This window comes from Schistocerca piceifrons, chromosome 6, assembly GCF_021461385.2.
Source record: "Schistocerca piceifrons isolate TAMUIC-IGC-003096 chromosome 6, iqSchPice1.1, whole genome shotgun sequence".
NCBI lineage: Eukaryota > Metazoa > Arthropoda > Insecta > Orthoptera > Acrididae > Schistocerca > Schistocerca piceifrons.
The window spans coordinates 138,789,959-138,809,062 of record NC_060143.1 but is presented as its reverse complement, the minus strand read 5'-3'; the positions used below and the strand labels follow the sequence as shown (position 1 = coordinate 138,809,062).

The window sequence follows — 19,104 nt, the reverse complement described above, 5'->3', positions numbered from 1 at the left end:
ACGATGATATTTGGTTATGCAGCGCTCCGTAGACTCTAAATTAACGCTACAGCAGACAAGTCGTTCGGTCTAAAATACTTACCGTCGTTAGTGTTATCCGTGCGAAGCCGGGATGGGTCGCTGGCAGATGTCAGAAAAGAGCTCCGTATACTCGCCAGCAAGTCCTGTGACGTCATCTCCGAACTCGCCGTCTCTGTTCCAGTAGACTCGACTCGAGTACACCACAGCCCACTCGTCAACTGAGTCTGCTGTCGGGAGCAAGTCGACTCGACTCTCTCAGTAGGGAGAGCGAGTACACGAGTTAGCAACTGTAACCGCGGGTAAGCGGCATTCCCGCTACACACACACACACACACACACACACACACACACACACACACACCTTTTTTTCTTCAAGAAATTTCCGCCACTAAACTATAAATTACTAATCATTTATTTCATACAGCCATAATTTCGGCTTTATATCCATTTTTAAGTGCAAGTTGAAACGTCACAGAATTTTCGTCCTGCCTAAATGACATAAGCAAATACTTGACATGACTATTACACTCATGCTCATAAATTAAGGATAATGCTGATACATGGTGAAACAACGCTCTGGTGGGCGGTTTGCGGGTTTAAATCATCTCAGGATATGACCATGCGGTAGATTTGACCTGTGGTTGTTGCACAGTGGCGCTGGCAGCATTCCACGTACGCAGAGGTGTGTTGGTGCATGTCAGAGTATGGTGCAGCGAGTAAGTGTGCAGACGTTTTCAGACTTGCTAATGGTGACTGTGTGTTGAAAATGGTTCGAAGAACACATACTGATGATGTTAGCCGCGCGGGATTAGTCGAGCGGTCTAAGGCGCTGCAGACATGGACTGTGCTGCCGGTCCCGGCGGAGGCTCGAGTCCTCCCTCGGGCATGGGTGTGTGAGTGTTTGTCCTTCGAATAATTTAGGTTAAGTAGTGTGTAAACTTAGGGACTGATGACCTTAGCAGTTAAATCCCATAGGATTTCACACACATTTGAACATTTGATGATGTTATGAGGGGTAGAATACTAGGGCGACTGGAGGCTGGTCAAACACAGCAACTCATAGCACGGGCCCTCCGTGTGCCACAAAGTGTGATCTCAAGATTATGGCAACGATTCCAGCAGACAGGAAACGTGTCCAGGCGCTACAGTGTACAACACCACAAGAAGACCGATATCTCACCATCAGTGCCCGCAGACAGCCATGGATTACTGCAGGTAGCCTTGCTCGGGACCTTACCGCAGCCACTGGAACAGTTGTCTCCAGACACACAGTCTACAGACGACTGAACAGACATGGTTTATTCGTCTGGAGACCTGCAAGGTGCATTCCACTGACCCCTGGTCACAGGAGAGCCCGTAAAGCCTGGTGTCCAGAACACAGTACATGGCCATTGGAACAGTAATCCCATGTTATGTTCACGGAAGAGTCCAGGTATAGTCTGAACAGTGATTCTCGGCGGGTTTTCGTCTGGCGCGAACCAGGAACCAGATACCAGCCCCTTAATGTCCTTGAAATGAAATGGACCTGTATGGATGTCATGGTTTGATGGTGTGGGGTGGGATTATGATTGGTGCGCGTACACCCCTGCATGTCTTTGATAGAGGAACTGTAACAGGTTAGGTATATCGGGACGTCATTTCGCACCAGTATGTCCGCCTTTTCAGTAGTGCAGTGGGTCCCATCTTCCTCCTGATGGATGATAACGCACGGCCACACCGAGCTGCCATCGTGGAGGAGTACCTTGAAACAGAAGATATCAGGCGAATGGAGTGGCCTGCCTGTTCTCCAGACCTAAACCCCATCGAGCACGTCTGGGATGCTCTCGGTCGGCGTATCGCTGCACGTCTTCAAACCCCTTGGACACTTCAGGAGCACCGACAGGCACTGGTGCAAGAATGGGAGCTATACCCCAGCAGGTGCTCGACCACCTGATCCGGAGTATGCCAACCCGTTTTGCGGCCTGTGTACGTGTGCATGTCGGGGTACATGCGCAGGAAACAGTGGCGTTTTGTAACACACGTGTTTCTGGACGGTTTTCTCAACTTATCACCAATACTGTGGACGTACAGATCTGTGTCGTGTGTGTTCCCTACATGCCTATGCTGTTAGCGCCAGTTTTGTGTAGTGCCACGTTGTGTGGCCCCACATTCTGCAATCATCCTTAATTTATGAGCATTAGTGTATTATATACTAATAAAATGGCTGATCGGCTCGCAGTGAATATAGTTCTGTTTGCACGTACATTGATTCAGATAAACCTTTTTGGAAGACTGCTGTAAATTTATTTTAATATTTAATATCTATTCAGAGAATGTCGAACAATTACGTTGACATATACACACTTCCGAGGCGTTACCTAGATTGTAAGGACAGTACCAGAAAACATGCCATGAGAATGAAGTAGAATCTCTAAATGGTAATTAATTATTGAAATAAATTGCAGAAATAAATGGTAAGCTATACGGCTCGCTGTTAACTCATAAATGCAAAGTGCCATGACCAAATGAATACTGAAACAGCGCGCATTTTTGTCGCAGGGATATAGTCATATTAAACATGTAATTACGTGTTTGAGCTGAATTTTGCCCTCCACAGGATTGCATTACTTGGCATGTCGTTTAGTTTCTGGTAGGCTATTTGCCCCCTTACATCTGTTAGTTTGATATATCTTCTTCTGCATCTGCTTATTTTTCCTTTATTTTTCTTCTCGGTTCTGTGTTATGTTTTCTTGCAATATCTGTACTGACATTCCTCTACTCTTTCGTAGCAGTTACTTTTTCTGTCATCTCCTGTGTGACCGATTCCTTCTTAGCTTCCCAACGTCATCGTCTAAAAGTTCCGGCAGTTACTTAAGGTGTCTTGTATTAATTTGCGTTCCTCTTTTCGCAGGCGCTGACAGGGCCCGGAGGTTCACCGATGCTGTGACGTCACACCGCAACCACGGCGCTACCTCGTGAGTAACCACCTGATGTTTCTTGTCTCGAAATGTTTTGTCTGAGACGAGCAGTAAAATATAAGTTATTGCTATGTCTTGTAAGGCTTCGTGATGTACCTGGCGTACTAAAAATTTAATGGTTCAAGATGTAGTTTTTCCTATCGTTTGTCTCTTCTTTCTGCCTTGGAAATGATATATATATGTGTGTGTGTGTGCGAAAAACGCCTATTTGTATCGTATTCCGGAGTCTACGTTAAACTAAATTTACTCCTAAAAGTGGTTGTGTTCAAAGGTCGGTGGAAGTGGAGGCGTAGTGAGAAGCACTGTGATATTCGAAGTACACTTGGAGTTGAGGGAATGTGTACAGACGGAACGTATACAACGTAATGGTACATATTCAAAATACAGACTTATTTCTGCCGTACATGGATGTAATCACACACTGTCGTAATGAAGTTTCGCAGCCTTAATGGCAGACGCACAATTCGTGTGCTTAGTTGCCTGTGTTTATAGACCCGAATAACTGAAGGTAAAGGAATGTAAGAGATGTTCACTCTTTAAGACGAACAGTAAGGACGAGAGGTGCGCACATCCTTGGGTGTTTGAGACTGTCCCTGATAAGAACTGGAACACGAGTCTCGCTACTTGGTGGCACTGCCCTCGCTATCTGAGCATCTGGAGCTCATCGGGCACACCGACTGAGAGCATCGACCTGCCGTTGCCTCTCTGTTCTTCATTCTGAGAAAATCCCTTGTTTAGAGCTTCAAACACTCTCCACCTCATACCCTAGCTCTAGTATACAGTTCGGATCGCGCGAGGAATATAGTGGCTTTCATTTTAGAGTAGGCATGTTGGTGCTATTTAGCGCGTGTAGGGTTCATTATGGGCTACACACCAAGTAATAGGATACCAAGCTATAGTGAATATAAAATTTTTAGCAATAGCAAAGCTTTGCCAGCCGACGAACAGACAGTGTGAATAACAGCTGACCTGTGGTGTAGGGCAGAGACAGGGGAATCTCTCTCTCTCTCTCTCTCTCTCTCTCTCTCTCTCTCTCTCTCTCTCTGTCTCAGTTCCGGGTTCCAGTCAATGATTACAGACAAACTGCCGTCAGAACAAACGGTTTCGGTCCAAACTGACCATCCTACATGTCAGGAAAAGGGAAACTGAATATAATTGTTGAACAGTGTACATGTTGCAAACAGTAATTATAAAACAATGAAAAGGAACTAATTTCATATAATTATTTAAAAAGCGAGTTGAAAAGTGTGAAGAAGCACGCCCGATTAAGTCAAAGTGACGGGCTTAAGATCTAAACAGAATAATTTGGCAACGTAGAACGGCGAACTATGGCGCAGTTGCGACACGAAAAGCATGTTTGTGAGCCAAGCTCGTCAGGCATCGCTACTGCACACGTAGTTGACAAATATACACACAAAATTAAGTAATATCTTTCTGGAACTAAAATTTGGCGTTAGTTATTACAGTAATAAATGATTCACGCCAAAATAGGTAAATGAAACTGATTTTTAGAACAATTCTAAAGGAAATGGAGGAGTGACAATATGTAATGCCGAAAAATTATGACAGTAATTTTGTGTAACAGTAAGAATAGAACTATGTATGAAGTTAAAAGAAATAACAAAATAATTATTCTCAAGAAGGCAAACGAACAAAACGTATGACTTAAGTAATCAGCGACCTCAATGCCGCAGCGGTCAGAATTTTTGGACCATTGCCTTTCTTCAACATTGTCGCCCCCCTTACAAAGTCAGTTTCTCTCTCTCTCTCTGCGCAAAGAACGCATCACGCACCCGCCTTATACTCTGCACATTATTTCAGCTCTCGATCTAGATGCCGAATTAATCACGTGTTTTCCGAGCACGTCACTCTTTCTGTCGTTTGGTTAAAATCAAGCTATGTGGACAAAGAAATCACACTGCCTTAAGTAGTTGAGCTTTAATTTTTACACAATTTGGCTGACTCACAATTATGCAATTACATCACTTCAGGAATATAGGGGATGTTAGACGTTTAGTGACAGATCTTTTATCCGGATTAACACTGTATCCCCTGTAAACATAATGGTCATTAAAATACGTGTTTCAATGCAAAATCCTCTAGCCACGCACTCTGCCTTCGCTTTTGCTTGGATGCTCAGCTGCCTACTTCTCAATCCGTCGGAGTCTTAAGACTTTACGAGGCTGGTATTCACAGTTGTCTGTGTGGAAATTCTGTCAGATAAAAATTGTATTATAAAGTTCGATGGGGATAAAATATCATACTGATGCAAAGACTGACAACAGGCTCCTAGGGAAATGTTTAGTTGTACACTTTATCAAACTTAAAAGAGTCTCAGTCTTTGAATAAAGAACTGAGTAACAACGGAAATCAGTTACGTCGTCTAGATTTTTGGAAGTAATTGTTTAGACTGCCGAGCAGGGATTCCCAAACGTTTTCTCTGACTGAACACTGTGAGAATCCTGGTACTTCGATGGAATAGCTTGTTTATTTTTTAAGATTGATAACATTTTTAAAAATGAGAAAAACTTGTTGTATTCAGTGAGTACTTCAATTTTAAATCATAACTATTAAAACAGAAATCATAAAATTTTAAAAAATAATTATCGTCAAAATGTATAGAAAATTCCATGTTGTTAAAATTTTTTGCAGAGCACTTACTTCCGATGGAACACCAGTGTTCCGCAGAACGCAGTTCGGGAAACACTGCTGTAAAGCTATGAACTGAAACTGTCATCTTGGTACAGTTACAGGAAATTCCAGTCGCAGTCTTATTGGTTGGGTATTGTGATGCTGCAATTTGTTCACAAACGAGGTTACAGACGAAACATGTATAGTAGTCATATTAGGTCGGGCTGACGAGAGAGATGGTTTATATACTCAGAAAGGCAGGGCGAATGGTCAGAAGCTTGTTTCACTGGCGAGAGAGCCTAACAGAAATGTTGAAAAACTCTTAACCGGCAGATAATCCAAGGAAGACGCAGCGTGTCGTGCGAGAATCTGCTTAGAAAACGGAACGGTCGAACTGTCAGGGAGGTAACTACGAATATTGTTGGGCCACCAACGCGGACATCGTGCAGGTAAAATGAGATTGAAAACAGGTCGTACACAGACGTACAGGCAGTCGTCCTTCACATGCCTCTCCCCCTTGAATGGAACGCCAATAAATTTTACTATATAGTAAAACAAACACCCTTTATAGGGATTCGCATGTGAGGATTTACGAGGGTAGTCACAAACTTCAAGTTATTTCCTCGCAAAAAGAAATCAAGCTGTGGCCACGAAAATTGGTGATGGTGTTAATTATCTGTAGATATTAATCCTTAAAAATGGCACAGTTTTCTTAACAATGGCTGACTGAGCGGAGACCTTGATTGTAGAAGTCTGCATTTTGGCTGTTCGCGGAAAGATCTCCACTTCTAAAATCACCTTGTCATCGTTCTGAATATGACTGCCATGGTTCTCATCCAAGGAAAGCGGAACAAGACTGCATTGCGTGTCAAGAGTATACGGTGGGTGAGGCAACACCTGACAGCACAAAGGAGCCCTGTTCGGAATGCGCTCGAGCGTTGTTGTGGAGCAAATACATCGCCTCGCAACACTTCTTATTGCAACAGCCTCGCCTAACCACCTCAGGAGTTTTCGGTGGAATGGTCCTGTGACACTTTGCATCTTACGTGCTGAATCTGTTAGCACCAATCCGACCGGGGTGGCCGAGCGGTTCTAGGCACTACAGTCTGGAACCGCGCGACCGCTACGGTCGCAGGTTCGAATCCTGCCTCGGGCATGGTTGTGTGTGATGTCCTTAGGTTAGTTAGATTTAAGTAGTTCTAAGTTCTAGGGGAGTGATGACCTTAGAAGTTAAGTCCCATAGTACTCAGAGCCATTCGTTAGCACCAAACCATGGCCGTTCCAAAATACACTCATCATCATCTTTTCCTATAATGGTTGTGTGTTGGCACTTTTCGGCTTTGATGAATCCACATGTTTTTGCTGCTTACTTTGCTCCCTTGTTTCGGTGCCGTAGTGATGTACTCAGCACTTTCCATTGTGATTACACGGCTAAAGAAATCTGGCTTCGCCTGACACAGCCGCAAGATTTCCGATGCTCCTTTAGTTAGGATGGTTCTTGACTGGGTGTGACCAGTCGCGGGACCGACGGGTACGAACTTTGTCATGTTACAAATGTAGACTGAGATGATAAAAACTGATCAGTGACGTACTTTCACTTTGCCCACTGCTGCCTGTCTTGTCATACGCCAGTCTTCGAGCACTAGGGCCTTAACATCGCTTGCGATTTGGGTTCTTGACAGAGAGGTGGTCGGCCAATTTGTTCTCTGTCATTGAGACTCACCTCAGCATACTCCACTTTGTCAATGGGGTGCACAACTTTGTTTTGGATCCTGTAACACCGTGCTACGGTTCTGTGGCGCGGGGATTACAGTGTGTACCAGGACTGCAGATTTCTACCTACAAATAAAGAAAAATTAATAAGGAAGGTTTATTTTTATGGGTGACAAAATTAAAATTTTTGTTACCCGTTGAAGATGCATTGTGAAGATTGTGTCCTTGTCGATGACAGGTGTGATAGAGAAGATAATGCTCTATTTAGGAAACGTCAGAAATTAAAAGTTAACAGATGGCTTGTATGAAATACGAGGCACCGGCGTAGCGTCTGCACTGCAAGACTGGAAAGCTGGGTTTGTTCCCTTCTCAGCCCTTGGCATTCGTGTACTTTGTCCGCTAAAGAAGCAATGAAGTTGACTATTTTCGTGAAATGTAATAAAGTTTATTACATATATTGTTTGTGTGTTCGACTCCGTGGTAGAAGTGAATCAGAAGAACGTAGAAGGGAATCCTGAGACACGGGTAGCACATTACACGCGTTCGTTTAAATGGACAAAGTGTCGAGTCTGTCGGAGAGAGAAACGTGGTTAGAAAAGGTGGCAGCCAAGGCGCTCTGGCAGGAAGTGAAATCCGCTGTGACTCATGTTGGCATTAGCCTGCAGGTTTCACAGTGAAGGCACGGTTCACCTCCTCCCGCACCTGGCATCCGAACAGCTCACAAGTGCACGAGTAACTTGCAATTCTGAGACATTGCATAAAATATGGCGTTTTTTTTGTCCTGTTGTGCTACGTAGTCCTTACCCTTACTTCGGTCCATAAGCGTTCATATTATACCAAGGCTCACCGTTCGCTCTCAGACATTGACCGTCTTTTCCAGTTTTATTTTAGGGCCCAAGATTGCAAGGTGTATGTGGTATACGATAAAACGTAAACGTTTTCGTTTTGAGACAGAGGCGGGGTACTGTTATTCATTCCTTAGGCTGCGCTGTTTCTTTTCTAACTAACGCTCAGCTATACCAGGTAGTGACCAGTGTTAAAGGAAAACGCTTGTCAAGGTACTTCAGTTTCATGTGTTCACATTGGTCTACAGCTCAAAATTTTTTCATCTAATTATGGTATTTGTCCTGGCTATTTCTCCGTTTACTGGTACAATACAGTGATATCTTCATTGTTTACAAAACCACTTGTCTCAACGTAGACGCCTACAAATTGATAGTAAAAATTATCTTACGTATCTCTTTTACATTTTATTTTCAGTTCCCACTCGTTCGAGACAGGTGCAGTGCGGAATTCGTACGCCAAAGTCCAAGGGCCGTACGGATCCCACACTAAGCCGCAACTTTCCCCTGCATTGTTGCAGTAATCAATCAGGCGGCATTACGCTTTCACGGAGCCACTTGTGAATCTGGCTCTCTTGTGTTTAGCATCTCCTACAGGGCAGACGTCATTAGGCCGCCTGCCCTTGTAATTTAGCTTCGCTCCAGGGCAGCTCAATTAGGCCGTCTGCCACTAGCTCTCTTTTAATTTGACTTCGCTTCGGATTCTCCTGTATTTGAGTTTGGTCTAGAGCAGACGACCTCTGCCGCTCTGTCATTCCACATTCGCCCAGAAGTGTCACTGTTTCGTCACCCACCCTTGTTACGAAAGAAAACGGAATTCGGTATAGCTTCATCTTTCCGAAAGCGTCATTTGTAAACCGAAACTTCGATAAACTTGGACATTTTTCATTTTACTTTCGTCTGAATAGTCCCTTGACAAACTCACCTACTCCATTTTGCCATCATTCCCCTCGACGTTCTATACAATTGTATCCATCTCTTGTACAACATTAAATGTGTATATTCGTTACACATTAACAATTGTGTTAATTCCTCGCCCAAAAGATAAATATTCGGTCGCTAAGGAATTTGCAATTTAGTGCATCGACATCGAAATATCACCACACCCACAACCATCAATCAAAAGCTACAAATAACTCTGTATCGTCTTTGCATTAGTCTATTCTTTGTTAGGCTCTACTTTAACTGCCATATTGACTGGGATTTCTGTTTCCAACGTCCACTGCTGGTCATCTAGGACGTACTGTGACGGGAGGATAGCGCTGGTTAATTTCTTTCTGACCATACACAAGCAAACTACGAAATTTTTTTTTTGAAGAAACTGGCTTATTCTTGAGATTTTTGAGAGTCCTGATTCCTGATACGATCAAAACAGCTGTATAACCCATTTTTTGACAGTTGGCTCTCAATATTTTTAAGAAATGCGTTTAACGATTTTAATTGTATGATATTTATTTCATATACTGTTTCAATTTATGGTAATACGAAGTTGAAATTTAGGTGACACTGGCTGCATTGGTTCGTATATACAGGGTGTTACAAAAAGGTATGGACAAACTTTCAGGAAACATCGCTCACACTCAAATAAAGAAAAGATGTTATGTGGACATGTGTCCGGAAACGCTTAATTTCCATGTTAGAGCTCATTTTAGTTTCGTCGGTATGTACTGTACTTCCTCGATTGACCGCCATGATTTCATACGGGATATTCTACCTGTGCTGCTAGAACATGTGCCTTTACAAGTACGACACAACATGTGGTTCATGCACGACGGAGCTCCTGCACATTTCAGTCGAAGTGTTCGTACACTTCTCAACAACAGATTCGGTGACCGATGGATTGGTAGAGGCGGACCAATTCCATGGCCTCCGCGCTCTCCTGACCTCAACCCTCTTGACTTTCGTTTATGGGGGCATTTGAAACCTCTTGTCTACGCAACCCCGGTACCAAATATAGAGACTCTTCGTGCTCGTATTGTGGACGGCTGTGATACAATACGCCATTCTCCAGCGCTGCATCAGCGCATCAGGGATTGCATGCGACGGAGGTTAGATGCATGTATCCTCGCTAACGGAAGACCTTTTGAACATTTCCTGTAACAAAATGTCTGAAGTCACGCTGGTACGTTCTGTTGCTGTGTGTTTCCATTCCATGATTAATGTGATTTGAAGAGAAGTAATAAAATGAGGTCTAACATGGAAAATAAGCGTTTCCGGACACATGTCCACATAACATATTTTCTTTCTTTGTGTGTGAGGAATGTTTCCTGAAAGTGTGACCGTACCTTTTTGTAACACCCTGTATATCACAACACACTTCTTTTCTCACAGATGTGTTGTACAACCATCTCTACACAGTACATCTCTACACAGCACATTCCTCAAACTGGGGAAGTATCAAGAATGGGGTTCCACAAGCGTCAGTCGTGGGTTCTTTGTTGTTCTTAATATATATTAATGACTTGCCATTCTATGTTCATGAAGAGGCAAAGTTAGTTCTCTTTGCTGATGATACAAGTATAGTAATCACACCTGACAAACATGAATTAACTGATGAAATTGTCAATACTGTCTTTCAGAAAATTACTAAGTGGTTCCTTGTAAACGGACTCTCACTGAATTTTTATAAGACACAGTACATACAGTTCCGTACAGTAAATGGTATGACACCATTAATAAATATAGACCTTAATCAGAAGCATATAGCTAAGGTAGAATATTCCAAATTTTTAGGTGTGTCCATTGATGAGAGATTAAATTGGAAGAAACACATTGATGATCTGCTGAAACGTTTGAGTTCAGCTACTTATGCAATAAGGGTCATTGCAAATTTTGGTGATAAACATCGTAGTAAATTAGCTTACTACGCCTATTTTCACTCATTGCTTTCATATGGTATATTTTGGGGTAATTCATCACTGAGGAATAAAGTATTTATTGCACAAAAGCGTGTAATCAGAATAATAGCTGGAGTCCACCCAAGATCATCCTGCAGACATTTATTTAAGGATCTAGGGATATTCACAGTAGCTTCTCAGTATATATACTCTCTTATGAAATTTGTTATTAACAACCAAACCCAATTCAAAAGTAATAGCAGTGTGCGTAACTACAATACTAGGAGAAAGGATGATCTTCACTATTCAAGATTAAATCTAACTTTGGGACAGAAAGGGGTGAATTATACTGCCACTAAAGTCTTTTGTCACTTACCAGATGGTATCAAAAGTCCGGCAGATAACCAACAAGTATTTAAGAAGAAATTAAAAGAATTTCTGAATGACAACTCCTACTCCATAGAGGAATTTTTAGATATAAATTAAGAAAAAAAAAACAAAAAAAAATTATTAAAAAATTAAAAAAATAAAAAATACAAAAAATAAAAAGTTGTTATATTAACTTAAGTATGTTGTTAAATTAACTTAATTATGTCATGTATTGGAAAATTTGACTCGTTCCACGTCATTACGAAATATCGTATTCATGATCCATGGCACTAGTATTAATCTAATCTAAGTTGTGCCCAATAAAACTGTCAGTGAAAGGTTCACCTGAGGATAAAGAATGTTTATGGTATCTCTGCTAGAGGTTTTCCCACCTGTTAGAACAGAAATCGAAAGAAAGCGTGCTTCTTGGTCCTGATACTCGAAAAATAACAGATTCCAAATTTTCAGTCAAACGTGACAGTGGGTGAAAGTGAGGTTTGGTATCTAGGGATGGGACATAGAAGTATTAATATCGATATAAACCAACATCGTCATACTAAGCATGACACGAAAAACTATCGGGTGAAAAGTAACGATATTTCAGTGTATCAATGCCAAAAATTTAGTTTAAATTCAAGTTAATTATGATAGCACTTTCTTTCAAAACTGTGAAGAGTAGCTTTTAAGAATCAACTACCGAGCCCGGCAGTGCTTCGAAGTTCCTAAATAAGTGTGGGGACTGTATATACGTCATAATCTCCACCCACCCATCTATTTGTCCGTCTCCCCCACCTCCGTCCTCTCTTTGTCCATCTCTTCCTCCTCCCAGTTCTCACTGTCCATCCCCTCCTCACCCCCGAACACTCTCCATTTTCTCCACGCCCCTCTCTCTGTAGATCTTTTCCCCGTCTCTCTCTCTCTCTCTCTCTCTCTCTCTCTCTCTCTCTCTCTGACCTTGAGCCTTGTTTATTGTAGTTGCAAACCAAACCTCAGTTCAGTAAGTAATGCAACACATTTTTTCCCGGCCAGTTTCGGTTTCAAAAATGCGGAATTTGTTTTGGGAAAACTTGGAACAGTCCCACTTCAGCCCGTTAGTTTCATGTCGTTCAGATAGGTGGCGGCGCTATACGCTACCCTCTAAAAGGCGTCCATGGCAGAGATGCGTTCCAAGCGCGTAGCTGTCATTGAGTTTCTTTTGGCGGAAAACAAGAGCGTCGCAGATACTCATAGGCGCTTGCAGAATGTCTGCGGAGACCTGGCAGCAAACAAAAATACGGTGAATCGCTCGTGAGCACCCGTGTGCCGCGCGGCCGCACACAGCTGTAACTCCTGCTATGTTGGAACTTGTGGACATTCTGATTCGAGATGATCGACCGATCACAAACAAACAGCTTGCTGCACGGCTAGACTTCTCTATTAGTTGTACTGACGCACTTGTCCACAAGTTGGCGTACTTAAAGGTATGTGCCCGCAGTGTTCCTCACAGACTAACAGAAGACCTTAAAGAGCAGCGAAGGACCATGTGTGCGGATTTGCTTGCGCGGTGCGAGGCTTATCCAGGCAGTTTTTTTGTCGAACATCGTCACAGGTGATGAAACATGGGTTCGTCAATTCGAATCGGAAACAAAACGGCAACCCATGGACTGGCGCCACCCCACCTTGAACCTTCCGACCTCCATTTGTGTGGACCGATGAAGAATGCACTCCGCGGGAAGCAGTACGTGGCTGATAAGGAAGTTACTGATGCAGCAAGATGTTGGCTCCGACATCGACCAGTAAAGCGGTGTCACACGGAAGTAAAGGCGCTCCCAGTAAGATGGCAAAAGGCCGTCGAATTGATCGGAAATTGTGTTGAAAAACAGAACTGTGTAGCCGAAAAGTGGGGAATAATATGGTGTATTGGAATCATGAATAAAACCTACCTGCTATCAGAAAAAAAGTGTTGCGTTACTGGATGGCCCTTGTAATAACGTTACAAAAAAAAAAATTGCATCTACAGTGATGTTACCAAACCGTATACAGTATTACACATGGTACAGTGCAACACTGACTTCAGTACACAGAAAATTTTGATAAACTGTAATCGCGTGTCACTTGGCGATTTCATTCCGCACTGGGTCGTCGTACATTGTAGAATACACGAAGAGAGAAATCTGTAGTCCAGGGCTAAGCAAATCCAAAACATAGTCCAGTTGAAATCCAGTAAACAGCCACATTGCGAACGTATGGTGCAAGCGCGGTAAACACCTGAGCAGAGCATGATTCGAAGTGTCTTGCAGTGGCCCAATTGCTGGGTTTTATCCCCGCCTTGACGTCAGCGACCAGGCCTGTGTGACGACATGCTAGCGGCTCTTACCGGCTGCCGGAGGACTCGTTGGTAGCGGACATCGCAGGGTATCGACCTCGCCATCAAATGGCACGGATATACGAAGGATGTCTACACCCGCCAGGTTAGCCGAGAGCGCTAATGCGCTGCTTCCTGGACTCGGGTGGGCGCGCTGGCCCCGGATCGTATCCGCCCGGCGGCTTAACGATGGAGGCCGGTGTGCTGGCCAGCCTGGATGTGGTTTTTAGGCGATTTTCCACATCCCACTACATGAATACTGGGCTGGTCCCCACGTCCCGCCTCAGTTACACGGCTCGCAGACATCTGAACACATTCGCACTATTCCATGCATTACATTAGACACAGACAGTTGGGGTACACTAATTCCGTCCCAGGGGGTATAGGGGGGCGGCAGGACGGGCATCCAGCCACCCCTTCAGTTAACCTTGCCAAATTCGATTAACCGTGCCGACCCTGCGTCATTGCAGGAAAAGGCACAAGCGAAAGAAAGAAAGAATAGGAAGGATATCTACGGTTTCATCTGTGATGGTTAAACAGTCACAGTCAGTAGCCTTTGGTGTAACAGTGTTGATCGACATCATCCCAATTTCAGTCATCAGCATTAAAATGAAGTTCCTTTTTTGTGTCTGATAAAAATTTCTTGTGGCACTATAACAGCTGATTTTGTGGAGAATACTAATTTTGTGGGCGGATGCAGTGAAACCTGCTGATTTGTTGCTTTGTAACGGATATCGCTAGGATTCCAGTCAAAAAATGCTATGGCATTATTTCCGAAATGTTTTCGCACATTTTCCACGTAGATCTTACAAAAATGGTTCAAATGCCTCTGAGCACTATGGGACTTAACATCTATGGTCATCAGTCCCCTAGAACTTAGAACTACTTAAACCTAACTAACCTAAGGACATCACACAACACAGTCATCACGAGACAGAGAAAATCCCTGACCCTGCCGGGAATCGAACCCGGGAACCCGGGTGCGGGAAGCGATAACGCTACCGCACGACCACGAGCTACGGACAGATCTTACACAATGACTCGAATTCAGCTCTTCTACTCCACACAACTGTGTGTGAAAGATATCCACTGCTAATTACTGCACATCTGCGCATTGCAAGGTGCACTGCTGCGTGTTTCGGAGTTAATGCTGCAAGTAACGCTGATTTTGTGCCCTTGCTAATCCTTCCTAATTAGAAAGACGCATTGGATAAGGTGCAAGCTCAAATTTGAATACTTTTCTCAGGTTATCATATGATGGCTTGGCAATGAAAACTGGGTGCAACAAAGTTCAGAGGATCGACTGTACCTTTTGTACGCATTTTTCAGGACACACACACAACTGAGGCTAAACTAACAACCTTATTCTTTCGTTTGAACGCACCTTCAAACTTCTCTCACACCATTTTCTTCTTTCAGTTGATTCTTATCTCTTGAGCTAAATAACGTTTCACCTCTTTGTGAACAAGGTCTCCGTAGCCTTCAAGGGACAGTGCCCGTTTGGAGAATCCTGGTTACGCGGGAAAGTCTCATATATATTTGTTGCTCAGCTGTTCTTTGTTTTTTCTTGGTAAACATCTCTCTTTGTTTACAAAGGGGTATAGGCATAGCATACCCAGAGTTCGTTTTGAGGCGACCGTGAGGTAGTCCTCCATAACTCATCGCCTGCTCTATGGTCACGTCTGATCAGATATCCGACTAGAACTTTTCAGTATAACGAATACTGAAGTAGCTTCAGTCATGAATTCGTGGTATTCCTGAACATCCATTGTGTCTTTTAGGCTGGTCATGTACTTGTACCACAGATGACCATACTCAGCGTAGTCCAAATGAACTATCCGAAGAATATAGGGAATCACTTCTTTGACCCATTCAGCCTGCAGGTTTCAATCCACATCCGTTCGGTTTCAGTCAAATTTTTCATTAGGATACGCATGTGGAAGGGCTGAATCCATAGCCAAGCAGTAGGACTACAGTAGTACGCAAAGTAGTCCTGTTTCAAACAACAGCTCAAGGCGTCAAGAAGGGTGGAAGGTACCGACCTCTTTGGGTCTCCATCCGGCCGCCCTACTCTTAAACCCAAGAGGAAACGAACACCCCATTGATAGTGAGGGGTGGAGGAGGACTCTTCTTGGGGTTGATAAACGTTGACCGTTAGACATACTTAGCATTTTATTAAAGATGTTATAAAATTGTTATAATGCGTTCTTGTTGCAGTTTTTTATTTGAGAAATTTGTCGTTCAGTGAAGCTCTGTATCTTGACAAGCATCTGATGTAAAAAGACGTTTAACCAATGGGAAATGCAGGAAATTTAACGCACTATAAGAAAAACCTTAGTGCTTTTGTCCTGGATGCCAAGGAGAAAATACCAAATTAGTGCAGAGTTTTCGAGATCGAAATATTAGATTGTTCGCTACAATCTACCTGGGTACAACATAGTTAAAGTTCAGAAAATTTTAACCTTTCGTAATGTAACTTCACCCCCCACTTTCGAGTACAGACACCTGTCGATCGGACTGCAATAACGTAGGAAGAAGCGTTTAGCAGGTTTCTCCTGAGTAAGAAGAGAGAACTGTCTGGTTGAAATCTAAGGTGGTCACATCATCATGGATATGGAATGGCAGGCTATTTCCATGTACGTTACAGAGCAATCAGAAATCCGTGTATCAAACGACACATTTTAAAAAGAAATTTATGCAGAAATTAAAATGTTGTCTGAAGACTAGCTTCAGAAACAAATGGAGATTTGCTTTATTTTCATAAAAATACTTGTTTCGAGGGCGTAACCCACTTTATGGAGCAGGCAAGCGAGAGGCACTACCAGAACTTCACGCAGGAGTTTAGCCGGCAGCATGGCACAGAGTACGGTGCCCTAGACGGCAGACTGCACCCAACACTCGTTTCCTTTCGGCTCTCCGTTTCTTGACGTTGTATGTTCTGCCTATCACTAGTCGGTCGTAGGGAACATCCCCACCCTGATCCCTTCCCGCACCCCTCAGCCCACGGCCGCCACCACCACTGAGTGAATGTGTTTACGACCGACTGCGGCAAGCATGACGACGTCGAAGAGCGGAACGTTCTGCCGACAGCCTACTTCCGCTCGGCTAATGTGCCTGCTGTTAGGGAAATAGCCAGACACCCAGGGCTGTTGTACGGTAGTTAGTGGAGTCGTCCCATTTACTTGCTACTTATGGTTTACAATCCGGTACCTACAAAGTGAAGCGGCGGTTAAGACGTTCCACTCGTATCCAGGAGGATAGGGATCAAATCCAGGTCCAGTCATCCTGGCTGAGGTTTTCAGTACTAACCTGAAATATTTGAAGCGAAAGCTGGCATAGTTCCTTAATCAATACATCGGCCAATTCTATACCATATCAGCCACTGCTCAGTCTGTGCTGGCCTTCATATCGAGGGGATGTGTAATTTTCTTCTTCAGTAGCTACTTTCAAGTATAAGAGACTCGAACTCTGGCGAATGCCTTAAAAAAAAAAAAAACTAAAAAAGAATCATATGCTTCTTAGTGTAAGGTCTCTCGATTTATGGGCACGATTGTGTATTAGTCTTGGAGACCAGGTTCTCAAAAGTCCGGAATGCAGCTTTTACTGCCCAGTGGAGTGGCAGTTGTTTCAGAAGTTCCTGGCCGATTAAAATTACTGACGAAGCCGCCTCTCGTGTGCAAGCTCTTACCAACTAAGCTGTCCGGTAACATACAACCCGCCCTCAGAGTTCAGTTGTGACGTTTGTCGTATCTTCCAAACGTCACTAGTACTCCTGGAAGAAAGAGTTTTGCGGATAAATAGGTTATCCACACTCTGCGCTTGATTTTAGAATAAATGTTACCTCTGTAATGGTTTTGAAATTTCCCGTGCAGGTTAAAACTGTGTTCAAAACTGGCACTAGTTTGTTGGTATACGATAGCTGTTTCAACAGATCATATCCTGTAGTTCCAGCTTATTCACTTACCATGTGTTTCGAGACTGCAACTGTTGTTTTTGGTTGGCAGAAAACAAATCTGTGAGACTATAACACTTTGAAGTAAGCGCACTCATACTTAAGTTGCAGACGAATAGCATGAAGAGTGTCTTGTACCATTTGACAGTCAACCAGTTAAGCCAGGGGCACCCACTGCCATTTCCACTGGACACCGGGGAAACTAACCCAGGATTGCCGTGTTCTTAAAGTATCGTAAGCCACGCGGGGTAGCTGTGTGGTCTCAGGCCTCTTGTGACGGTTCGCGCGGCTCCCCCCGTCGGAGGTTCGAGTCATCTCTCGGGCGTGTGTGTGTGTGTGTGTGTGTGTGTGTGTGTGTGTGTGTGTGTGTGTGTGTGCGCGCGCGTGCGCGTGAGTGAGTTAGTTTAAGTTACTTTAAGTAGTTAGTAATCCTAGGGACCGATGACCTCAGCAGTTTGGTCCCATAGTTTAAAAAAATAAAAAAGGATTGTACCTTCCTAATTGGACCACTTTAACACTGGCCAACAGTGAGAACCGCCGATCAGTATTCACGGGAATCACATAGGGGCAGTGCTACGAAGCATCTTTACAATGAGTGTGAACGTAGTGTTCGTGTCGACCAGGTTACCCCAGTTCCACAGCCACTCCTTACGATACTCGTAAAGAATTGTGCTGTTGGCGAGATCGCCTTCTTCGATGAATCGCCGTAAGGACACTTGCGCCTTACCTCCAGCATATGTTTATGTTCATAGAGTACGCTCGCAACCCTCATACGAGGATAGTCTGTAATCTACAGACATCTTTAGTGGTAAACGTGGGCAGGATGAGAGATTACTATGCACTGTGCCCTGCCGACACAAAAGGACGTCGTATCACCGTATAACAGCGCATCTTCGACTTTACTCATTGTAGTTGTCATATCGCGTCATCAAACTGTTGCACTTATGACTGTAAGAGAACGTCAGTGAAACGTGTGAAGTGGATACATTACTGGTCATTACACATATGCAACAGGAGGAACGGAATGAACTAACGCAGTTTTACTCACAAGGGGAGGGGAAGACATTTGGATCACGGATTTACTTCAAACCTTGTACGCTTTTAGTAGTCCATTAGGACAACGAAAGGAGAACTACTTCGGCGATTTCGAGAAATCACAGAAGTGATTTCACGCGTCGGTGATGTACTGATGCGTCCGACCCTGAGCAGCAGCTGTCGGCGGTCAGGTGGTTAGCATTCATTCAAGCTTCGTTGAATCGAGGCCCGCTCATCTTTTAAGGACAGGTGTATTTGCATGAACTTGCATTGAATTTCCAATATTATTTCGCTGTTTACTTATTTTCATTATTACAGTAAATATTACGCAACTTTTATTTCTATAGGCAAGTAAAAACAGTCGCCATCAAACTGGTTCGAATTTGATTGATGACGAACGAGA

The 19,104-nt window shown here is 43.6% G+C and overlaps 1 protein-coding gene across 7 annotated transcripts in view; it reads left to right on the top strand.

The window, feature by feature from the left end:
* LOC124802531 (dystrobrevin beta) overlaps positions 1-19,104 on the top strand; it is a 604,748-nt gene that overhangs the window by 238,419 nt on the left and 347,225 nt on the right. For all 7 annotated transcript variants that reach the window (XM_047263382.1, XM_047263384.1, XM_047263383.1 and 4 more), the window contains one exon: positions 2,912-2,975. The gene's annotated coding sequence lies outside the window, so the exon portion shown is untranslated. The remainder of the gene's footprint in view (positions 1-2,911; positions 2,976-19,104) is intronic.